This window comes from Ruditapes philippinarum, unplaced genomic scaffold, assembly GCF_026571515.1.
Source record: "Ruditapes philippinarum isolate M1 unplaced genomic scaffold, ASM2657151v2 ctg1499_1_1_1_1, whole genome shotgun sequence".
NCBI classification, from domain to species: Eukaryota; Metazoa; Mollusca; class Bivalvia; order Venerida; family Veneridae; genus Ruditapes; species Ruditapes philippinarum.
This window is the reverse complement of record NW_026864636.1, coordinates 77500-101048: the sequence shown is the minus strand read 5'-3', so window position 1 is coordinate 101048 and position 23549 is coordinate 77500. Positions and strand designations below refer to the sequence as shown.

General features: G+C 31.4%; 1 protein-coding gene and 1 long non-coding RNA gene across 2 annotated transcripts in view; one reads left to right on the top strand and one right to left on the bottom strand.

Annotated features, from left to right (window-relative positions):
* Positions 1-1431: 1431 nt before the first annotated feature.
* Positions 1432-23549, top strand: part of LOC132726351 (uncharacterized) — a 55334-nt gene continuing 33216 nt past the window's right edge. The window contains exon 1 of the mRNA XM_060711662.1: positions 1432-1790. The gene's annotated coding sequence lies outside the window, so the exon portion shown is untranslated. The remainder of the gene's footprint in view (positions 1791-23549) is intronic.
* On the bottom strand, positions 7125-8770 carry LOC132726346 (uncharacterized). The gene is made up of 3 exons (XR_009625180.1): positions 8639-8770; positions 8013-8237; positions 7125-7455 (listed from the first exon to the last, which is right to left on the bottom strand). It is a non-coding gene; the product is annotated as an uncharacterized LOC132726346 (long non-coding RNA).

The following is a 23549-nucleotide window of genomic DNA, read 5'->3' as shown; positions in this document are numbered from 1 at the left end:
ATGCAAATATCACAAAATAATGTGAAAAAGATGTTTTTTCTCAATAATTTGAACATGTATTTCTCTCTCATTCATTCTTCTAAAATCTGATCAATTTACTATTATAAACCTCTTTTGATAAAAATCGTTGCAAGCCTTGTCCTTGAAAAGGCATTCTTGTGTATCTACAATGTCAATTGAACCAAATGTGATACCAGTTTATCAGTGCGATATCACCTGATTCTTTCACCGCAGTTTTGTTGTCTAAACCACTCAAATGTCATTAAGCCGTATGTATCCTCAAGATAAATGTGTTTGGTACATAACAATATTGGCGCATTATTAAACAAATTCTTCAAAAACACAACCCAAACAGTCAATACATTCTTTGCGAACTAAGTTTATCGAAACCAGATTTTAGTGTCAGCATATTTACAAATTCGTCTAAAGCTCGCACGATTGCTCTGTTCCGATTCTATGACATAAAATACATACATTCACGAATAATAATGTATTCGTAAGTATTTTGTCATTTTAATAACGTATTATGTTTCCATTGAAGAAAATTTGTACAATTGCACAAACATTTTGCTTTAATTCTTTTCAAATTGGTTTTAAACGTTTATGATTCATACCTTGATATTATTAAAAAATCACAAAATTAAACATGAAACTGTTTGCTATGATCATAGCACACATTCTTTTAAAATGAACAACACCATAGCTATAAACAATTACGTTATCCATTGACAACCTGATGTGAGTTGACATTTCAGAATAAAAAAGTTTATTATTAAGTTTTTTATTTGCTTAATAACATTGATTCTACATGTATCTAGTTAATACGATTTTGATAAAATAAATGTTAGAAAACTGGTCTAAACAATCTTAAAGTCAAAAGTAGGCACTAAACTATAGGTTACACAAAATATTTGACTACTTTAGATAACAGTCACGGCAAATTTGAAAATGTGGCGGACTTGGTTAGCTTGAGCAGGTTCATGTACATGTACGGTACTGGAAAGTGAAAGACACCGTTTACGACAGCTAGCGCCTGTTTAAGCTGATTTCAACATCAAAACGGGAATTTGTAACATTTTGAATTTAAAAACATCGGTAGATATGTTCATACGGCGCTCATCATAGAACCTTTAATGTGTCATGTTATTGCCATTCCATGAAAAGCGGCGTAAGGTCCTCAAAAATTAAAATGCGTTAACACTAAATGAGGCAAAACTAAATAAAATGGAATTTTGAAAAGGGATCACATGTTATTCAGCCTCAATTTCACAGATAAGCTGTCAAAAGTCAGCATATCCTATGAGTGGTTACTCAGTATTCAATTGAGGAACCATCTAACTAACTAGAAAACAAAACAAAAAGAAAGAATTCGACGTGCTACAAACACAACAATAACGTTATGCTGGACGATATTCAAGGATCAGAAATATATCAACCCTTTGACATTGTGCGGCATCGAAACGGCACACACAACGCTGACGTGGCGATAAAATAAAGAGGACGAAAATGCCCTTTAGAACGCATAATGGCCCTATCGATAGAAAAGTAAATATCACAGATAAAGATTGAAGCTATAGGACTACGCTAAACGATTTGAAGACATCCGATTGGTTATTATATCGAAATCACGTGATCAATATATTTTATATTAATTCCTGATGAGTGTTTACCCCAGGAACAGTGCGATAAAAATTTGGACCCGTACTAACATTAAAACCTGTATTGCAATTCAACTTTGCTATGCTTGCATCTCAAGATGAAAACACGATCAACTAGGTTCACATATTAAGGTAGGTGATTCTTATAAAATCGTTCTAATCACTTGCATTAATTACTTTTTAAGAACAAGTTTATTTGTTATTCCAACCTTCAAGGTTGGTTGTAGACGAGTGATAAAGTTGGTTGATGAGCATAAATTTGCTCACTGTCACTGTATTATTGCTTTTAAGTTCTGTATTTTGCAAAATAACGTAAACCTGTCTAAAAAGTATTTTATCGTGTATTAATAGTGATATACATAAATCTGTTTTATTAGTGAAGTCTGTTGTTATTGTATAAATGAATATAAAACACCCTTTTATTGATAACTAACCTGATTTAGGAGTTAATATAATAAGAACTTTTCTGCAGATGTTTCTTAATTCAAAATCTCAACATATTCGTGCTAAAATGCTGAATTCAGCTTAAGCCGTGGCAAGGGGGCGTGGATAAGAACTTTCATTTTCCAGTACCGTCGATGAACAGGCTCAATCGAACCGTGCATGCATCATTTACATTATATGTCGTTTTTGCCATCTTAAGGGATTATGTTTTTCTCAATTTTATCAGTCTGCATATATTTGACAAATGGAAATCAAATTGACGGTTAATATCAAATGATTTTTGTTACAGTTATAGTTGTACATTTGTACATTAATGTAAAATATATATGCAACTTTGCATGCTTATTTTAAGTAAATGACATTATCATATACAATATTAAACTGCTGATTAATCTGCAAATAGTGTCTCTTTTAAAAAAATAATACAAGGAATATTTAAAAAAGCAAATGAAAACAAATGAAAACACATGTAGTTTTTTTAGAAACCACCTTTAAGACCCGTTTATTTACAATTTCCTTTTTACATAATACATTCATTTTACATTTTCAATTAATTATTGTACATAACATACGTTACAAACTAATGTATATGTTGTTATAGACATTTTAAAATAATTTCAAGGAGCTTAAACGTGAATCTTTTTAGGAAAAAGGTTAAGAAAAAGGATATTATATTTTAAACAAGATAACGTTTTTTGAATCAATTATATAAATTTCTTATAAAAAACATGAAGTTAAATAGTATAAATGCGTTCCAGAATAAAAAAGGAAATTCAAGATGTCCTTTTTCCAGGGGTCACTTTTTCAGCAACAAATTTACATGCAGAGAGAGAGAGAGAGAGAGGAATAGAGAGTGTTGGCTGACATAGGGATATAATTCTCCTATCTTTAAACCTCAAACGCATTGTACCTGCCCGTTCTGCGGATAATATTCTACTTTCTTTTTATATGGGTTTATTTTCTAAGGATAATGTTGGAAACCGTTGTTCGGGGTTGTTTGATGAATAGTCATAGAAAAATATATTTCTCTTACTTTTAAACGGGTTAATATAACTGTCATAAATGCACATTACAAAAGCCTTTAAAAATTGTAGACGAAAAATACTTTTTTAAACGCAAATATCTAATAATTTCGGTACATGCTTTAATACTTTGTTTGAGAATATATAGTAGAGAAACACAATTCATCCAATATTAATCTACATAAAATAAATAATATAATAATGGGCTATATAGATATTATTACATTACTCTGTTAAATATTTCATCTTATTGTTAAGAACATAAATATGTTGATCAAATAACCGCACACGTTTAATTCTTTAAGTAAATCTAATAAAAAATCGATAAGCATGTTTATCATAATTGTAAAGTCTAGGATAGTATTTCAATTGCTTATATAGGTAACCCGACAAGAACATGGTGGTTGAGGCCCCTGTGTTTGGACTTTTGTCGTCTATTTTGTTATCATGTGGTATTAAATTTTCTGTTTTGATTGACCTAGTGCAGGCGGTGTACGGGTAAAAATATTTAAATCTTGTTAATTGTATATGCCACCGTCCTGGAACGACAATAACTGCGTAAATGTGTAATTTGAAAAGGTCGTGTCATGAACAAGCAGGGGTATGTCTACAGTTAAACTTCTATATCATAAATCATGATATAAACGTGACAAGGCTGTTGTGTCCGATCTATAACTTTCTCATTAATTGATGCATTTTGAAATAATAATTATGCATAAATATATGGCACATGGGGACAATGAGTCACATGAAGACCCATATGATAATGTAAATCAAAGATCAAAATCATACTTTCATTTCGAACTAAATATTTCCTTAAAGTGTCTAAAAAGTCCGGTTAACGATTTTATCATTGAATTTCATGGATAAATTAAAAATAATGTGGGATAAATATGGTGCCTCTTTGTAAGACGACATGTAACGGACAAATGGTTCAATGTCACACTTGTATTTCAAAAGTCATGGTATGAGAGTGCATTTGTGACCATGTCCAGTCCATATATGTGTTATTCAGCGAGAGCTAAGAATAAATACGTGGTACTTTGAAACAATTTGTCTTGAGTGAGAAAAGAATTGTCGCATAAAGTAAGATTTCAGACATTAAAGGTCATATTTTGAAGGTCATGTCCGGTCATGACTTCTGTCATTTATTAGATGGATATTGGCATAACTGGGCATACATTTGTGGAACATTAGGACTATATGTAATGCTTAAACACTAGGTTAATAGCTAGATAGGTCAATATAGAACATTGATGATTGTGTCTATATCTTTGACATTTAATCATGGATGTTTTTTCAAATAATAAGGTTACTGAAGATATAAATAAATGCTTCTTAATGTTTCTTATGTTGTAAAACTTGTAAGACTACAGTAACCATACCTTCAATGAAAAAAATGGAAAACAAGATTAACAAGGAAAGTGGCACATCCTTGTTTATCTTTGTTTTACATAATTGTCAGGATAGTGCAAAAATAGTTGGTACACATTTTAGTGACTAAAATTACACTAAGAAATACCAAAGTAATTTTATGGAGTGATAGTAGAAAAATATGAGATTAAATAATTATATCTTGTGGCAAATGACATCAAAATATGTTATATCATAATGGAATAAGATACTTAACAATTTCTTGAAAGATAGCCAATACAACAACATAATAAGTATGAGGATTTGAATATGTCTTAGACACTTGAATGATATAGAATAAGACGCAGCGTCCTTGGCAAAGTGACATAATTATAATGAAGCGTTGATATTAATTAAGACAATGAATGAATGAATATCAATGAATTAAGATAAAAGTTAGGGATTGGCAACGAGTAACCGTTTAACCGAGTACTCGTTCGAACGTCCGAATATCGGTTAACAAAATTGATATTCGATTACTCGGAAAAAAATATTTTCTGTTTTTTTTTGTTGTTGTTTTTTGCGATTTAGAAAGATTGTTGTATCCAATTATTTCAGAAATTCGGAGATGAGCATGTATCTTCATAAATACCCGTTAAATGCAATAAAAACATCATTGCAGAGGTGCGAAAATGATATCATAAATTTAACGAGGCGATCAACAGTTTGACACGCGCACCTGTGTCGCTTATGTCACCCAGCCTCTTATGATATTTAATTACCTTTAATTGTGTAGCCGAAGTAACTGTTTTGAAAACAACAAAGGGCCGACTGTTATCATGAATGTAAGAATTAAGGTAACTAGACAGTAGTATGTAGACCCGGTTAAACTTTTGTTGCCGCCGATCAGTCTATATTATTTCAAGAAGAAAAAAGATATATGAACTGTTATACATGTTTAAAACTTGATAATGCATTTATTAAAACGTTGTAAAATATTATGGTGTTGATTTAATTATAATTAATTTGTCTCCGTGCAGTCCTATTTACTATTTACAGAATTCTATGAATTTAAATGGAAAACGAAAGTAGCATGCGGACGGTGTTGATATTGTGTAATAAACTTTAAAGATCACTGGAAATCATCCGAGTAACCGAGTACTCGATCGGAAAAATGACCGAGTACTCGAGTATTGATTTTGGTATTCGTTGCCATCCCATTGTTTGCGTTTTGTGACTCACGAAACGCAAAAAAATCTCGTATTATCAGTTAAGTTAATAAACTTTAAAGACATAGGCTTCGACGGCATATGTTACATGATTTAGTAGCAAAAAACCAAAATGCTCTATCAAATCATTCTGTGATAATAAAAAAGGGTAAACAGCAGTAAATCGTCAATATATTAATTGCAGAATTGGTATCAATTATCTGTCTAATCCTCTATGCATGCACCATCATCAAATACCCGCGGTAGACCTATAATGTTTTACTCTATATTATTCATTAACCGTAAGATAGTGCAAGCACGTAGACTATTTATGGTTCTTGTTTGCGAGACTTTTTTTCAAAGTGAAAGATAATAAAGATTAAAATGACTTTACCATTTTTTTGAGTTTATTTCAATTAATAAATAGATGATCTGTTTTTAACCATGTCTAGGCATGTTTAAAGTTTGATTGATAAATACGACGACCCTTTATAAAGTAGCTATATCAATACAACTATAAAAATTTCGTATAAACACATTGCGGATATTTCTAAATTTCAAATTTCGCAATTCCCCCTTTGATATATGAATTTTGCGTAGGCCGGTGCTAGGGTGCTTGAACGGTACCATGCAATTGCAAGTAACGTCCATGTACAGGGTCAATCAAATCGAGCCTACAACATTTCATTTTTGCCATTTTGATCGTTTTTAGGGATTATGTTGTTGTTGTTTTTTCTATTTTAAATCGGGTCGTACAATATAAATTGTAAAGACATGCGGGCCCAGAGACATAGTCGCTGACCTGTGAAGATGATAGGCAATATTTAAAATATTTACATACTGACCTTGACTCTTGGCATTCAAATTATAAAATGACCTAGTGTCCATACAGGTTTACATAAATACTATTCTATCAAAAAACCCTTAAACATCTAATGGTAAATTAAAATTTGCAGGTTTTATGTAAGACATTTGGGATCTCAGATACCTGATATAGATTAACTGTCCAAAAGGAATGATCTGTGATAGTTTTAAGTATGATGTAAATTAAAGTGTGCAGTATACCTACATAGTGTGTAAAATTCGACATGACATGTTGCTATTATCATTTTACATTTTTTGATACTCATTCCTACAGAAAGATCCATTTGTTTAAAAGCACTTTACTTATATTTGTTAAATAGATGTCTCCATTTTGAAATCAAAGATGGCCGGCACAGCAGTCAATGTGTACAGCATGACTGTATAATTATCAGCCAATAATTCCTAAAAGTAATTGGAACTTTATTCCATGTAGATAAACGGACATACGATACGATATGTACCAGAAATAATAATGTTTAAGTAGATGGTAAAAGACAATGGCGGCCATTTTGATTTGACCTTTAGAAGGTCAAGGACTTCGAGTACAGGCGTGGTAGAGCCAAAAATGGATTCAGAGTACCAGAATTATGTAAAAACGATTGACTACCTGCTTGTACTAAAAAATGCGTTAGACTCTTAACGGAAGGTCTTGTCTGAAAATCAAACCCGTCTACTATATTTATCGTATTTAAATAAAAAGAAATGAAAATAATTCCGTCGTCACTTATTTATTATTTATTTTTTATACGATACAAATGTTATGTATAACATATGTCTGTTAATTGCTAAAAAAAATAAAACAACTAAAATATATAAGCAGCACTTGATGAAATCTAAGTATGATGTGATATTTTGAACATTGACTTCTTCTATTGCATCTGTTTCTTCACATTTAAGATCATTTATCTGAAAACAAATATTGAAACAACGTTAAATTGTTTTGTAGTACAACCTGGTATTACATTCATAACATGTTTTATTGATCACAAGCATTTAAATAAAATAAAAAAAATAAAGTTACTTCAATTTTGATGGATTTATAAAATCCTGTATGTCAATTTTGTACAACCAGATTCTGTATAATATTATATAAATTTTATGTAAATCAAATTATGTATAATATCAGATTTATTAAAAGCGTAAAACTTATATATATTAAATTCATTAAAAGCGTAAAATTTATACATATTAATTCATAAAAAGCGTAAAATTTTAACGTAAATAAGATAAATAAGAATATAACTCCCATACGATGATTTCACAGCACATTAATTTCATTCATACAATTTACAAGGTTTGTATAATACATATATTCTTCACATTTTCCATTTTCCCTGTACACTGGCATTTGTTAAAAGTTTTTTTTTATTTCTTTTCTGCAATACAATGAATTGAACAAATGAACAGGTCTTGCAACCCGTTGCAATAGCATAGTATAAAGGTGTTATAAAAATAAAACAGACCTATTTATAATCAAACGCCTGAATCTTTTTGGCTGATAAACCAGTACATTGTAAGATCCATTACAGGTGAGGTAAGGGTGGACTCACGCCACAATTGAGAATTCATTAATAATTTATCGGCTAGTCGAAGTTCATGACCTCGTGTGAATTTTTACAAGTGTCTCTAATTTGTATCAATTTTCAGCATGCCTTATGAAGACACAAGTTTCAGCGTACTCACATGGCCTATAATAGACACAAGCAAATACGCTTTTAAAATATGTTTATTCTAAATGTTTTAATAACATCGTTTTAATCATTTTATTGATATTAATATGTGTTCATCGTTTTGTATATAAAGGTATGATATCAATATTCTTACAATGTGCAAAAATAAAGAAAATGTTACTAAATTATGTTTATTTTTAAAAGAAACAATACCGATTTCTGTTCAGTTTTCATTTCTTGATTCAAAAGAAAGTAACATTGTCTTTTGGGTCTCAATATAATAGATAATCGACATAGAATTGATGTACAATGTACATGTATATGGAACATATATTGCATTAGAAGTCAACTTATTAGATCATTGTTACAAATGTATGATAAATACTATTTCGCCTGAACTGAAAAACTGAAATAATAACCTTTGATTAACATCTCATGATCGCATAATCCTCCGCTTAATTTAAGTGCAGTCCATTTGATTATAAAACAATTATACGCTACCACATCCTAATAAATGTTGTATATATCGTACTTCTGAACATCATGTTTACCATGAACCGTGACGGTGAGATACCGATAAAGCCCGCGTCAGGAATGTTTCGTTAGCAAATTAGAGAAGTTGCACGGTAGTGTTAATTTTTTTATTACACGCATTTGCGATTACTGCGCTAAACTTGCAGTAATGCGTCATAAAGGTAGCAAAATGTAAAAAAGAAGTTTTTTGACTGCCATAAAAACTTATTCAACTTATTCACTATGATCATACCGAATGCAAACATAGCTATAGTTGCAGATAGACATGTATATGGAAAATGAGTATTTACTAGCACGTGTACCGAAAACTTGAAGTTTTAAGGAAATAAAATTGGTAGCATTTCTATGTATAATTAGCCTTTAAGAAGTACTTATTGCAGAGTATATGTATGTATGCGTATATGTCTAGATTAAATTTTACGGAACTATGAAGTTATATTTTTTAAAATGTTATCATTTACTCAGTTTACGAGATAAATAGCAGCATATACAAACATTAAATGAAAACAGTATAACTGATAATAAGACATTTCTTTAATCTATCAATATATTTTTTCTAGTTTTTTTTATATACCACATTACTAGTAAGATCAGTGTTTGTTAATATTTACTGATATTTAAACAAGATATTAGATTAATATTTCTTTAAGTTTAGCATTTTAATAATAATGGAAACTTTGTCTATATTCAGGATTTTTAGAGTTTTTCTCTATTCAGGTAAAAGATGACTATAGTCTATAAGGTCACTTATTCGCGGGCGATAAGAACTGCTAATATTGTATTCAGCCGGAAACATTTGAGCACGCGTTTGCATTGCAAACAACATGCAGTTCCGCACAACGATACGGGGCATCCATCTTCAAATTAAACCTTACGTCTTTAGACAAAAAAGCTTTATAATTGACCCTCTAACGTTCATAAAAGAATAATATATAAATAGAATCTTAACCTTGAAACAGTACAACCCGTTTAAATGTCCGATGATCCAACTTACACGTATAATTGTTTGAAGGACGTTTCCGGTACTCAAACCCAAACAATATACAGTACAAACTAGAACAACAAAGTACGCATTACGCAGATAGGTCCAAAAAATTACGTACTATCTTATTTATTTAAAGACTTAAGGAACTAATATTTCATTGCAATAAGACTATACCATATCCATAGACTTAATAACCAAGCATCGCCTACCTTATTTACCAACCAAGAAATACGCTGCTTAAATATATTGTTCAAAACTTCGCTTATTTTCAAGTACATGTTCATAATGACCCGGATTCGCATAAATGACAGCTTTGTAACACGTTCATCAGGTTGCAGTATAGCCCAAACCGAAGTTAAAACTAAAAAGTTACTCAGTACATAACTAGAAACATACTGCAATAAGCTTTTTCTATTTAACTTCGTTATAATAATAGAAATTCCTCTATCCCCATTAGTCCAGTTTAATACATTAAGTGATTGACGTATGTACAATGACGTAAAAACTATTGCAATGCTTATGGTCTTTACAATATAAATCAGTGTAAGCAAGAAATCACATTTATAGGTTGGTATGAATAAAGATGGCACCAGGCTTCCCGAAATAAAACTAATACATTAATAATTATACCACTCAAAATTTGCTAAGGATCAGTTTTTCTACAGTGAGTGAATTTGTAATAAATGTGAAAAGTGATTAAAAGGAATTAAATATAATTAGTTAGGAATTGATTTTTATAAAAAAATAATGACAGTGGAAGAGTTCCTTGACATGTGCCTGTTGCGGAAAGCGTGTGCTGGACGAAAATCAACATATAAAAAGAAATCTAGCAAATCAGGAAATGGTTGGCGTAGGGTGTTTAATACCGGGTATTGTGTCCGCGGATATTAGTTACGGCCTTGCCTCGGCGCCGCAGGATGAGCCTGCGGACCTTTTAATGAAGAATCCGGTCCCATTCCTCTATGCCATCATGTCTTAGCTCCTGAACTGTTGTTGGTTGTATGTGGCGTGAAGAAGCGGCTTTCTGCAGCATATCCCAAGCATGCTCAATTGGATTTAAATTCAGGAACCTCGCTGGTCAATCCATGCGGGCTATAGTTGCAACCTCAAGATATCAGTCTGTGATGTGGAGCTCTGTGTGCACGGGCGTTGTAATCCATAAGAATGAAATCAGGACCAACTGCGCCAGCGTACGTGCGTACATGGACGTCTAAGATTACATTGACGTACCTTACTGCCATCAGTGTACCGTTTTAAATGTGTAGGTCCGTTTTCCCCTGAGCGCTTATTCCCGTTCACACCATGACTAAACCTTTGCCAAAACGGTCGTGTTCTGCAACGCATGCTGGAGCTAAGTGTTTATTTGGACTTCTCCACTTCCTAGCCCGTCTGTCCGTGAAGTCCACACAAAAATTGACTCATTAGTGAAGAGGACCGGGATCCAGTCATTATCTGTCCATGTGACATGAGTCTGCGCCCATTGCAAACGCTCTTGAATGTTAGGTCAAAGGAATGCTAATTGCTGGCCTCCGTGACCTCAACCCAGCATCATGAAACCTGACCTGTTTCTAACAGTTTGTGTGCTTCCACGCACACCAGTTGCATTCTGGAAGTCGTTACGTAAGGTCGTAGCGTTCGAGAACCGCTTGCGCCTGGCCTGAAGGACAATAAATCGGTCCTGGGCTTGAGTCGTTGAACGTGCCCGACCTCCGGCATGGCTCTGCAAGACATTTCCAGTCATTCGGAATCGGTTCCACATCCTGGAGAAAACGCTCTGGGATACCCAAAGGACATGGGCAACGTGCCTTTGTGAACGGCCACCCTCCAACATTCCAATACCCCTGTTTATCTCATCTTCATTAAGACGACGTCTAGCCTGTCGATTTGCCATAGTTTGTTAATTTCGAACACAGTTGTACAATAAAAACGACTTGTTCACATTTAAGTGAAAGCGCATGGCCATAAAACACCAAACGCCATAATGGCTATGCTTTTCCATGTGCTTATTGTGAAAGATGTACATGACAAATCGATAACTAAAGTACACGATTATTAGGTGCCCGTACAGGTGTATCGTTAGAGGGAATATGATTTTAATATGATGATAATAAGACTGAAATATGCAATGTCAAAAAGGTGATCCTTAGCAAATTTTGAGTTGTATATATAGATATGCAACATGAAAGGTATCTATATAAAACAGACACAGGTTAAATATATACCCCCATCAAAGTACAGTGCCATAAAATATCGTCTGTCACGCAGCGGAATATCACGCACACCCCCGAAGTATTAAAGTGAGGCTTATGGTCTCTACAATATGAATCATTATATTAAGCAAGAAATCACATACATGTTTATAGGTGCAAATGTATTAAGATGACACCAGGCTACCCAAGAATAAACTTATCCATAAAGGCAGAGTTTATTCCGCTGTCAAATATATATTAGGCGAGGTGCTAGTTCTAAGTCTTTTTCTCAGACTGGGCACTAAATAAGTGATTTTTAACTTCCTGAAAACGGGATTTCATGGTGTGAAGCATTACCGCGTGCCTTTTAATGTTTTACACAAACAACTTACAAAGACATACAAGGTCTCTATTGTGCCTAACTTTGATTCTCTTCTTTACCACCGTGAATATTTATCAATTTAAAAAAGAATAATATTTTGGCGAAATACCTGGTAAAGAACATGGTGGAAGTAGAACTCAAGTCTCCAATTTGGTCGTACGCGCATGGGAACATATTTAGGGACAAGTTTTCCTTTACCTTGATCAAGTGACATCCTGTATTATGACATGTATGTGTATCAATGTTGGGACAGCATAATAATTTGAAAAAAATTGTGAGGACTCTTCGGAACCAAAAATATCTTCTTCGCAATTACGTTTTATTAGGCTTTTTTCATGAAGTTAAGGTACATAAAAAATATTATTTAGATGCAATGTTTCATTTTGATCTATCAAGATAAAATAATCCAAGTTAACATGTATTTCATGATTCATTGTAAAAGTGTTAAAGATTAGAAGTTACTCTAAATATACCATATTCATACAAGTAAAATTGAAACTGACTTGAAATGAAATCAAGTAATGAAAAAGAACAACATGAATTATATCACCGCGGTAATAGCTGTTTTGAACAGCGTTTAGAAAACTAAAATCAAAGACGAATAATATAAAACAAAATGCACGCAAAAACATAGGAACACAATCTTTATTTGGGAAAATTGAAACGGCATGTAAAATTAATAAATTAAAAAATATCGAACGTACCTATTAATTACATTATGTAGCATCGAATTTAATGTTGCATGATCAAGTGATTTTAACTGTATGCCTACTGACGTTGAACAACATACCATGTACCTATTGTGCTAGAAAGCTTTTGTTCAATTTGACATTACACCAAAGTTATTTAATCCAAATTAGTTGATTTGTTGAATCATAACAACAGATATGTTTTCACATTACATATGTGTTCCTCTTAGCATTCTATGCATTAATTTAAGTACATGTACTTGATTGTTTCGCTACAAAGGTTATCATTTATCATGCTTATCTAGATTTCCTTTGCGATTTTTTAAAAATATTTTAACTTTAGAGATGCATTAAAATTTTGTTTGTATTAAGTAACTGTAAGTATGACATGTTGTTATACAGTTCCACAATAACTATAATGTTAAATGTATAGAATTGTGCCATCTGATTCTACTGTATTTAGCAAAACGCGTCAATAAGTGTTGAAGATTTTAACATTTTATGTTAAGATAAAGTATTAAAAATAATGCACTTATATTTTTTAACTTTAAAATAAAAAACGACATTAGTAATAGAAATATTTATATCTTTATGAACAAAAACATACTTTTTAATGTGACTTTTCATTTATATTAAAACAAATATGCTTGTAAAAATATCTTTGAAAGCAGTAATAGTATAGGGATAAAAACTGTACGGTATAAACTAGGGTCAAAAAGGGGTCAAAATGGCTTTATGATAGCAAAACGAGATATGGCCTCAATTAATGCAGTTTTAGTAATTCATCGGAGGGTGATTTGCGAAAAAGAAATCACAAGCCTTTGGGAACTTGTATAATTATTATAAAAGATATTTTACAATATCTAGCTATATACACCTACGATAAATCAGTCCTAAATCTTAACGCTAAGCCTTACGAAACTTTCAAATCAATGTTCACAAAAGATAAAATATGTTTCTTTCTTCACATTAATGGATCTTCTCGTTTTTGACAGTACCAACCGCTTAATATTTAGAATGTCAACTACTCATTTAGGATCGTTGTTTTGTGATATTGTTTGGTGTACATATAATGAATAGCATGCAATATATAGTTGATAGGTGCATAAAGCCTTTTGTAAATACAACGGCGTTTTACAATGATACCAGTAATAAAAACTATCGTCAAAGCGTTTTTGTACATGCTGTTTGTTATTTCAATTTACAGTCATATGAGATATATCTTTTATGGTGCAATCGTAGAAGAAATTGGAGAATATATTAGGCAAATACTGAATAAATGGTCGGTTATTCAGTTTCAATTTTATAACGGTAGCTAGCACTAAAGGAAAGTAAGCAAATATTATTCAGTAAACGTAAGTCATCAAAAACAATTGTCTTTCACAGGTCCCTATATAAATCCCAAATTAAAACACTGACCTTACTAACAAATGTTAAAACGAGCTTTTACTTATATGTTAATCTTTAGAAAAAACATACATAAATTTCTTGTTTCTTGATTTCTATCTTATACATTTGGATAAATTAATTGCGATAAAACTATCTTAAAACCGTAAATAATTGGACGAAGCTCATAAAGGGTTGATAATGGAATTCCCAAAGAAAAACACTTTATATATACAGTATATGTATAGTGATCTTAATTTAGAAGTGCTAGCAGCATTCAGTTTTCCTTAAAACCGACAAATAACTGGATGACGTGTGAAAAAAAGTTTCATTTCAGGCAATGTTATTCTTATGCTAGTTATCGTAAAGTATTTTGTGACAGTTATTTTCCGTCCATGTTAAGATATTAAACTGACCATACTTTCAATGTTTCAGTGCAAATCAATTTCAATATAATCATATTTTTAATACAAATGTAATTGACTTTCAAAGTACTGAAATTATATTAATTAGACAATATGTTATTTTCATTTCCTGTTTCATTGTACTTGTTTTGTACTCATATGTGCGATTTTGTACATGCTTTTTCCGATGTGTGTTTTGGAATAATTTTGACACTAGTCTCTATAATAAAAGATTTATTGAAAACGGTTGTGTTTCTAGTAAAAGACACATATCTAGTGAATATTTTTCATTATTACGTACATAAATGACAAGTAGAATAAACAGTTCATTTAGTGCTTTTCTTCATTATATTGACACAGTACTAAATAAACAGAAACAAAAACACAAATAGGAATTGTATATTAATAAAGCTTGAATAAATCAAGTGTTTCACAACAGCTTGATGCTTTTCAAAACCTATAGTTTCAAAGCAAAGTTTAGCAATGATTTTAACGATAAAGGGCTCGAACAACGTGCTACACAGGCGGGTTATGATAATTAAAGATTCATTTTAATTTCTACAAAAATATTTTGTAAATGTATAACGTTAAACTGTTATTGTTGGTAGGCATTCAAATTACGACATTTTCATATTTGATAACTCAAATTCTTAATATGGCAATAAGAACAATTAATGTCATATTTTCTGTAAATAAGATAATCATGACATGTTCTAAGAATGAGTTTACTAAGCGTATTCTTATACTTGTTATTTATTTTTAATATAGACTGTTGGTTATTTAACTGTCACAACATATTTATAAATCTTTGTAGCTTAGCATTTTATCAGATGATTATAATAGAGCATATAACCCGCTTATAGATGTCATATTTAGAAGTTTTTTATCCTATCATAAATTGAAAAAAATAGGTGGCGCGAAAGCTCAGTTGGTTAGACCACTGACTGTCACTCCTGAGGTTCCGGGTTCTATCCTGGGTTACACCCTTGGGATTTTTCAGAAACACTTTCAGTGTTTCCCACCTAACTAGAGGTGTACTGATAAGAAATCCAGGTAATCATCGCATGTATCAGTGCTATACACTGGCCATGTAAAAGAACCAAGGAATCTATTCAATAAGAGCTAGGGACTAGTTCCCGGATTCCCTTGTATCTCATAGCTGTCTCTAGAGTCTGCTTAGGTAAGGACCCTACTGGAAATAAGTGCTTGCACTTTCGTAGGTTATCCTTGACCGCCCGGTCCAAAGAAAATAAATCAAATCTTCAAATGTGATTTGTAGTTTTTAATATTTTCGAAATACTCTAGAATGGAAGCAATGTAAATCTACTATGCCTATGATGAGGGAAACCGTTATCTAGCCGATACAATAATGTATTAACCCTGTAAGGACTAAAGCTCCCATGTTTACAATTTTTTGTAAACATTTACACGATTGCTAAGAACCGAAACGATACCGTTTAAACGGTGGTACTTCTATGTACTATACTACACCATGTATTCGAGTCGCCAAATGATGACTTACTTTCTATTTTATATACATGTACAAGTAAATAATGTTCAGGGCACATTACGATTGATGCGGCACACATTTTCCGCATTATATCCCCATTTCGCTATAAAGAAAACCCATGATTACAGGCAATGATTAAGATAATTTGTAAGACAATATGGTCATTTCGATTAAACGGTAAAAAAATATCGTAACCGTTTACGAATGAAAATCGAAACGAATCCGTTTAAACGTGTAACCATGTGGGCCTTAGTAAGGACCTGTCAAAATTTTGTTTCGAAAAAGGTTCTATCATTTTATACTTATTGAATTGGAATTTGAAGAGTTTATACAATGTTAGTTGTTCCTACATTCATGTGTACATGCATCTGTATAATACCTTACATGTTTTCATACTTGTATTGATATAGTATAAGCAATAGTTTACTGAAAAGAAAGAAAATGAATGAACAAAGGTTTTAAGCTTTTATCATTACCGTTATCATTCACAATTATTAAAAGTCGGTCCGTAATATGTATATTTATTGCACAATATTTAATGAAATTTTTGCGTAATAAGCCGATAAGGAAAAGAGTATGTGAGATAAACGTATGTGTCTGCTGTTTGTGCAAACAGATAAACGAAAATTATGAATTTATTATGCTGTTGTTATAGGAAATGCATAACAGAATGATTCAGTGCATAATCAACAAAGGGAAACATTAATATAACTGAATATGGAAACATGCAATATTTCATTTATGTAGTAGATGCAGGTACATATGACTAACAAAATGTACATTATGTAATAGTTATAGTACATGAAACGAGTTGTACAAAATGTACATTATGTAATAGTTATAGTACATGAAACGAGTTAGTTATGAGAACACTGGTTGGGGCGACATCAAGGGATATTTCTGCTAAAAAATGGCGAGGCCGTTAGGCCGAGACATTTTTTTTCAGAAACATCCCGAGATGTCACCCAGCCAGTGCTATATCCTCGTAACTAACGAGTTTCATATACTATATCTGTTTTATCGCAATGGCATAATGTTTTCTTTTTTGTAATAGAAATAAATAAATAAATCGTTAGCTACATTAAAGTTATTTATGAAAAGGCAGTTTTTTTCAAGTTGTTTTCGCTGCCGCAAAAAAAAGATATACAAAAGACATCCAATGTTAGAGGCGGATTATAAACTGTTACCAATATTGATTCAAGATTAAAGGGCTTTTTTTTCATTGGAAATAACCTTTTGATTAAATGAGAGTAAATTTCATTTCATTAATTATCTTTGTTTATATGTTTCATTGTATTTTTTTTTATTTATTATATTTTATTGATTCCATTTCTTTTGCTACTGGGAATGTTCGTTACCACTGCCCCCTTTGAGCCTCTGTGAAAAAAACTACATTTATATATACAAGGTGCGAAAATACATCGACCGCTATATAGCAGTCGTTTTTTCCTATATGAATCAATGAAAACACTGTACTTCTATATATCAATACAGTTATCAAATGCTCATTGAAGTGTACTGAGTATAATGGGTTAGTAAGAACAAAGGAAAAGTTCCAAACCATGCGATATTTTACAATTAGAGATTTTACGATTAGCCTAGAATGATAGCTTATAAGATTTGCAACTTCTTTGAGTAAAGATATTTTAGAAAATTGAATTTGCACTTTTGGAACATGCATGCATAGCAAACAGTTATCTGTTAAATGTCCGCATAATCTTGAATATTATTAGTATTTTAAAAATCTTTTGAAATAAAACTTTTGTTGAATGAGCTTTGTATTCTTTCTGAACCGGGTTATATAATTATAATATTCACTCAGCATTAAAACAATAGATGTTCATGACACCAATCAATCACATCATTGCATATATAAATAATATTGATAAACCGCATATTTATTACATTTTAACCATATAAAATATATATCACATTTCAATCACTTTATATTAATAATAAATCAATAATTTATGTATTTTTTTATTTATTTATTTTAATAAATCAATTAATTATTTTTTTTTCTTTTTTATTTAATTATTGTTTTATTATAATTAATTAATTATTTTTTGTTCATATATAGAGGATATTGAATGAGTGTAGTGTAATACTAAATTTATTGAACGAGTTAAATAAAATCATATTATCCGAGCCTCTGGCGAGCATAATATTGTTTTATTCAACGAGTTCAATAAATTTAGTATCGAATCTACACGAATATAATATTCTTTTTATCACATATATAAAATAAGAACAGTAAACTGTTAAAATGTGTAATTCTTCAATGACGCGTTCATAGTGTAACGCTAACATTAGCGCGCTTTAACGCTATGTTTCTATATAGCGCAAATGACGTCACGTCATAGTGTTGTTATAGTGTAATATGGTTTTTATTATTTGGCTTTATTACACTCCTGCGCCGCGGTTTATGTGATTAAGTTATTTATGTATTTACTTATATGTACTTATCTATTCATCCCTTTATTTATTTGTTTATTTATTAATAATTAAAAAAAAAGTAAAAATCTCCCTATCATAAAATGCTAAATTAATGTAAATAATGATTACATTGTAGTTTGTTTGTTATGTTTGGGTTTTACGTCACATCGACACAGTATAGGTCATATCGTGACGTTCCAGCTTTACTGGTGGAGGAAGACCTCAGGTGCCCTGCCGTGCATTATTTCAGGCACAAACGGGTACCTGAGTAGAACCACCGACGTTCCGTAAGCTAGCTGGATAGTTTCCTCACATGAAAGAATCCAAAGTCCCTGTCGGGATTTAAACCCACAGAGGTGAGGGGCAATTACATTGTTGTTAAATGAATAAGTTTTTTGTATAAATAATTGACAATTATATGCTACTACTAGCTTAAAAAAAGATATTAATTAATATAATAATATTAATATCAGTTTTAGATAGCATTTAACTTTTTTTCTTATTTTTGTTGTTTATTCACTACATATTTTCATTATAACACTATGATGTATGAATGAAAATGTTAAATAAAGTAACGAATTGTCCAAAAAAAAAAAAAACAACAACAACAAATGTTTGCGTTATTAAATTAACCTCTATTTTGTCATTGGTTATATCATCTTAAAACGGGTGTAAACCATATATCATGAACACATTTCAACTACATAAATAACAATGAAAGGAACAGATCATACTAACGTGTGAGGAATGATGAAAAAGTATCATGTATATTCATTTTATTGAACATTATTAGACCATTTGCGAACACTCATACCGATTACGGAGAATGAGCTGCATACATGACAGTATTACTTATCAATCTAAAAGTATAAGAAATATATTTTTCTATGTATACATGTATTTATCAAATAACAACGATGTCCAACATTATCCTTAGAAAATAATCCCATATAAGAAGATATAGGACTATTATCCGCAAAACGGACAGGTACAATGCGTTTCGTCTGAGCCAACACTCTCTCTCTCTCTCTCTCTCTCTCTCTCTCTCTCTCTGTGCATGTAAATGTGTTACTGAAAAAGTGCCTTTAGGTCAACCCCCGGAAAAAAGACACATGGAATTTCCTTCTTTATTCTGGAACGCATTATATATTATTATCAATCATGTAGTTTCATATAAATGCACGGGCCTGTGATAGAAACATTTTTTTGTGTCATTTTATTTAAATGACGCCGAAAACTACAATCTGTGGGATAGTAGCTTTAAACAAATTACATCCTTACCAACGAAACTTCGCCGACAGTTTATTTAGTTATACAGTATCAGTATCAGTAGGTTTTTTTACAAAAATGAGGGACAATATGAAAACGAATGCAAATTTCTTTGAGTAATCAACATTTATCTTTTAATTAGGTTAAAACCCAATTCATTAAATGTGTCAGAAATGTATTTTATATCAAAAATTCTTGTTAGAACTAGAACTCGGCTAAATAACCCTCATACACCCCTAGGTCAGCAAAAGTTTAGGTCGTTAATAATCATACTAGATTATATTAAAAGCTTTGCTTTTGACAACTAAATATTATTATGTACTGAATATGATTTATTACACATGTTTTACAGGGAGTAATGGCTCGTAGGCAATGCACTTTTCCTTAATCAGATCTATCCACCTATGAGAAAAGATCCGGATTTTCGATAAAGTAAAGATAGGCGATGCCTTGAGTTTATTTTAAGTTATGACCCGGACGGCCTACCGTCTAGACATAAGGACAAAAATAATTTTCAACTAATCCTAAAGTTTTATATACTTCTGAATAAAACTGGTTTCAGAGAATTTAGAAAAAAAAATATATTAAATGCAACTAAAACTCGTGGACGAAAGTAACGCATTGTGTTTGGATTGCTTGTCTCATGCCTGTAATTACAACTTTTAATCATGACAGAATATGTTTTCTTCTTAAACAATTACGGCGGCATGGAGTTGCCGATTGGTTAGTAATGTAACAAATCTAGGCCGCGAGGGTTCAAACTCCATCAGCGGCAAGTCTTTGATTCCTTGAGCCAGACATATTACATCATTAATATTGCTTAGTACTGGTCGGTTTCCGGAACGGATTCATGTGTGTTTCAAGGAGCTTACAGCTTCCAATATAAGCGAAGTAAAAGAACTTTACTATTAAATAACGTTGAGTTTAAAGGACAGTTAAGAAAGACTTAAGAAATAGCTTTCTTCTAATCTTATCCGTATTTGGTTTATTGGTTTTAAATAACATGTAAAGTGTGTTCTTGTATATTACGGATAAAATATGTTTAAACAAACGACATTCATTAAACAGTATGTTTCCTTCATTTTAGATATTTGAGCATTACCTTGATCTGACGGAGCGCATATAAGCATTTTGCACTTTGTCTGATGACGACTGGCATGTCTGTCAAATAGTTTAAATTTCATTCACCCGGTTAAAACGACGAGAGTTCAATTCCTGACTAAGAGTGGCCTAATGTTAATTAAATAAGGTTCATCGCCTCATTATGATTTACATTTCAGCTATGTAGTTTCAATTTCTTTCTCACAATAAAAAAGATACAGATTGTATACAAGACTGCTAACAGACGAGCGGACGAACGACGAGGTGTATAACAATTATCACGGTCATGTAAAAGGGCTTCGCTTTGTATTAACACATCGCAAATTGGGATATGTTTAATGACCTTAAATGTGTCAATGTCACAACAGCTTGGGGATAATTATTACTTAATTAACAAAATTATCTTCGTATAAAGTAACCATTTTTTTTTTAACTTTTTTATATTTTGTTCGATTGCTGTTTTCATTAGTCCTAATTCATACAACATGTGCAAGTTTATACCCTTTAGTTTCTGTTTTACCTATTTGATATGATTAAAACTGATTTGTAATATAGCTTTTTTTCTATAGAGTTATAGTGATCGTTATGGTTTTTAACATTTATAAAAAAAATCGTTTGATTTAAGGGAAGTAAACATGCCAGTTGTTGACGCATTTCTATTACAATATTGCAAACCTAAACCATTTATTTACACATTTAAAGATAAAACGTATATTTGCGTGACAAAGGATCATTCATCCTAACTACTTTGGTATGGGGATATGCTTAAGATAGAGCATTTAAAACATTTTCGGTTGTCGACAAATCGAACAAAAATTATAACAAAAATATGTCTAGGTACTTATCAGTTAGAAGATCATTTCTTTAATACAAACAGAAACGCGTTTGATTAATGCTGTTTGCATTACTGTGTTTTGTAAAGATATCATTAAAATGTATTGTCACAGCAACGGGGGCACCTCATGAAATGTTTGCCCGAAATACTGCATATCTTTATATAAATAAAGAGTTAAATAATTATTGATACATAATTTGTTATACAGTTTATTATCATTGCTTTCAAGGGATCCCCGCCCTTTCGATCGTTTTATGTACATAACAACATGACTTTAGTTTATTATGGCAACTGTAATAAAGTGACGGATCATTCTGCGTTCGTGCATATGCTGAAAGCGCAAGGTTGTCTCTTGATGCTTGTACAATTATTGTTTAATATTATGGCCATTTTATGCTGCAACAACTTTGAAACGGTTGCTATGTTATGTGGTTTGACAAGATATTTTACATTTCATTGCTACAATCAGATCTTTGTCAGTTGTGTTTTTTAAATGATAATTCAACTCGGATCAAACTCCCTTAACACAATTTAGATTGGTTGTAATAAACTTGGGAAATGTTTTTATAAAGCCCTTGCTGCTGAAGCAGGACATCCACGACAAAACGTTGACGCCGAATCTTATGTGAAAATTGATAAATAATCGATATATTCTATCCCATATTGTCTCTGTTTTAATTTTTACACATCTATATTGAATGCATATCGTGCTATAGCTTGCCTCGTTGTCATTTTATAGTCTGAAAATCCCTATTTAATTGAAGTTACAACGTTGTATTAAAATATCAAAGCAATATGGTAGTGTAATAAAAAGGTCATAATACATTAATGAGATCAAAACTGATTCAACATGACGACACGTATACAGCTGCAAATATTTCACCGTTTGAAGATTTTATTGAAGCTTTAAAAAGGGGTATAACATGATACCTAAGGAAAAAGTGGTATTCTAAGTTGTCATATATTTATACTCTATAACGTATATATATCTATTATATATGGTGTTAATCATCTTGTTTAGCTTAAATATAAAAAGGCCCCAGGAGCTTAAAATGACACTTAAAGATAAATTATCTTTTCGAGAGAAAGGTAGAATTTGAGTAAGATAATCTTAATGTTTGATCTTGACTGCATTGTACAATAACATCAGTCTCAAGCATAACACATTTTAAGCCTGTACTATTTTCATTGAACATGATAATCTTTCAGGATTTTGTTTTTGTTTTACAAAGGAAAGTTAAACTGTTTGCAACTTTTGTTTGATACGATTATAAGTTATTTCCCTTGCATTGTAAACTATATTAATATACATTTTCGCTTAAAAATGGACGTTGCCAAAGTTTTCCAATAAATTTACGATCTTGGATCCTTAAATCTAAGGCACTGAATCAGCTTAAACTCACACATTAATTTATTTTATTCTTTTTTTTTTCTTTTTTTTTTATGAATCAACGATGTATTATGTTTTTGTGAGAGCAGAAATCATGAACATGATAATCTTTATTTTTTTACAAAGGGAAGTAAAACATTTTATAATCAGTGTATGTTAAGAGTATTTGTTATTTCACATTGAAATATAGTTTAAATTATACATTTTGCTTAAAATATAG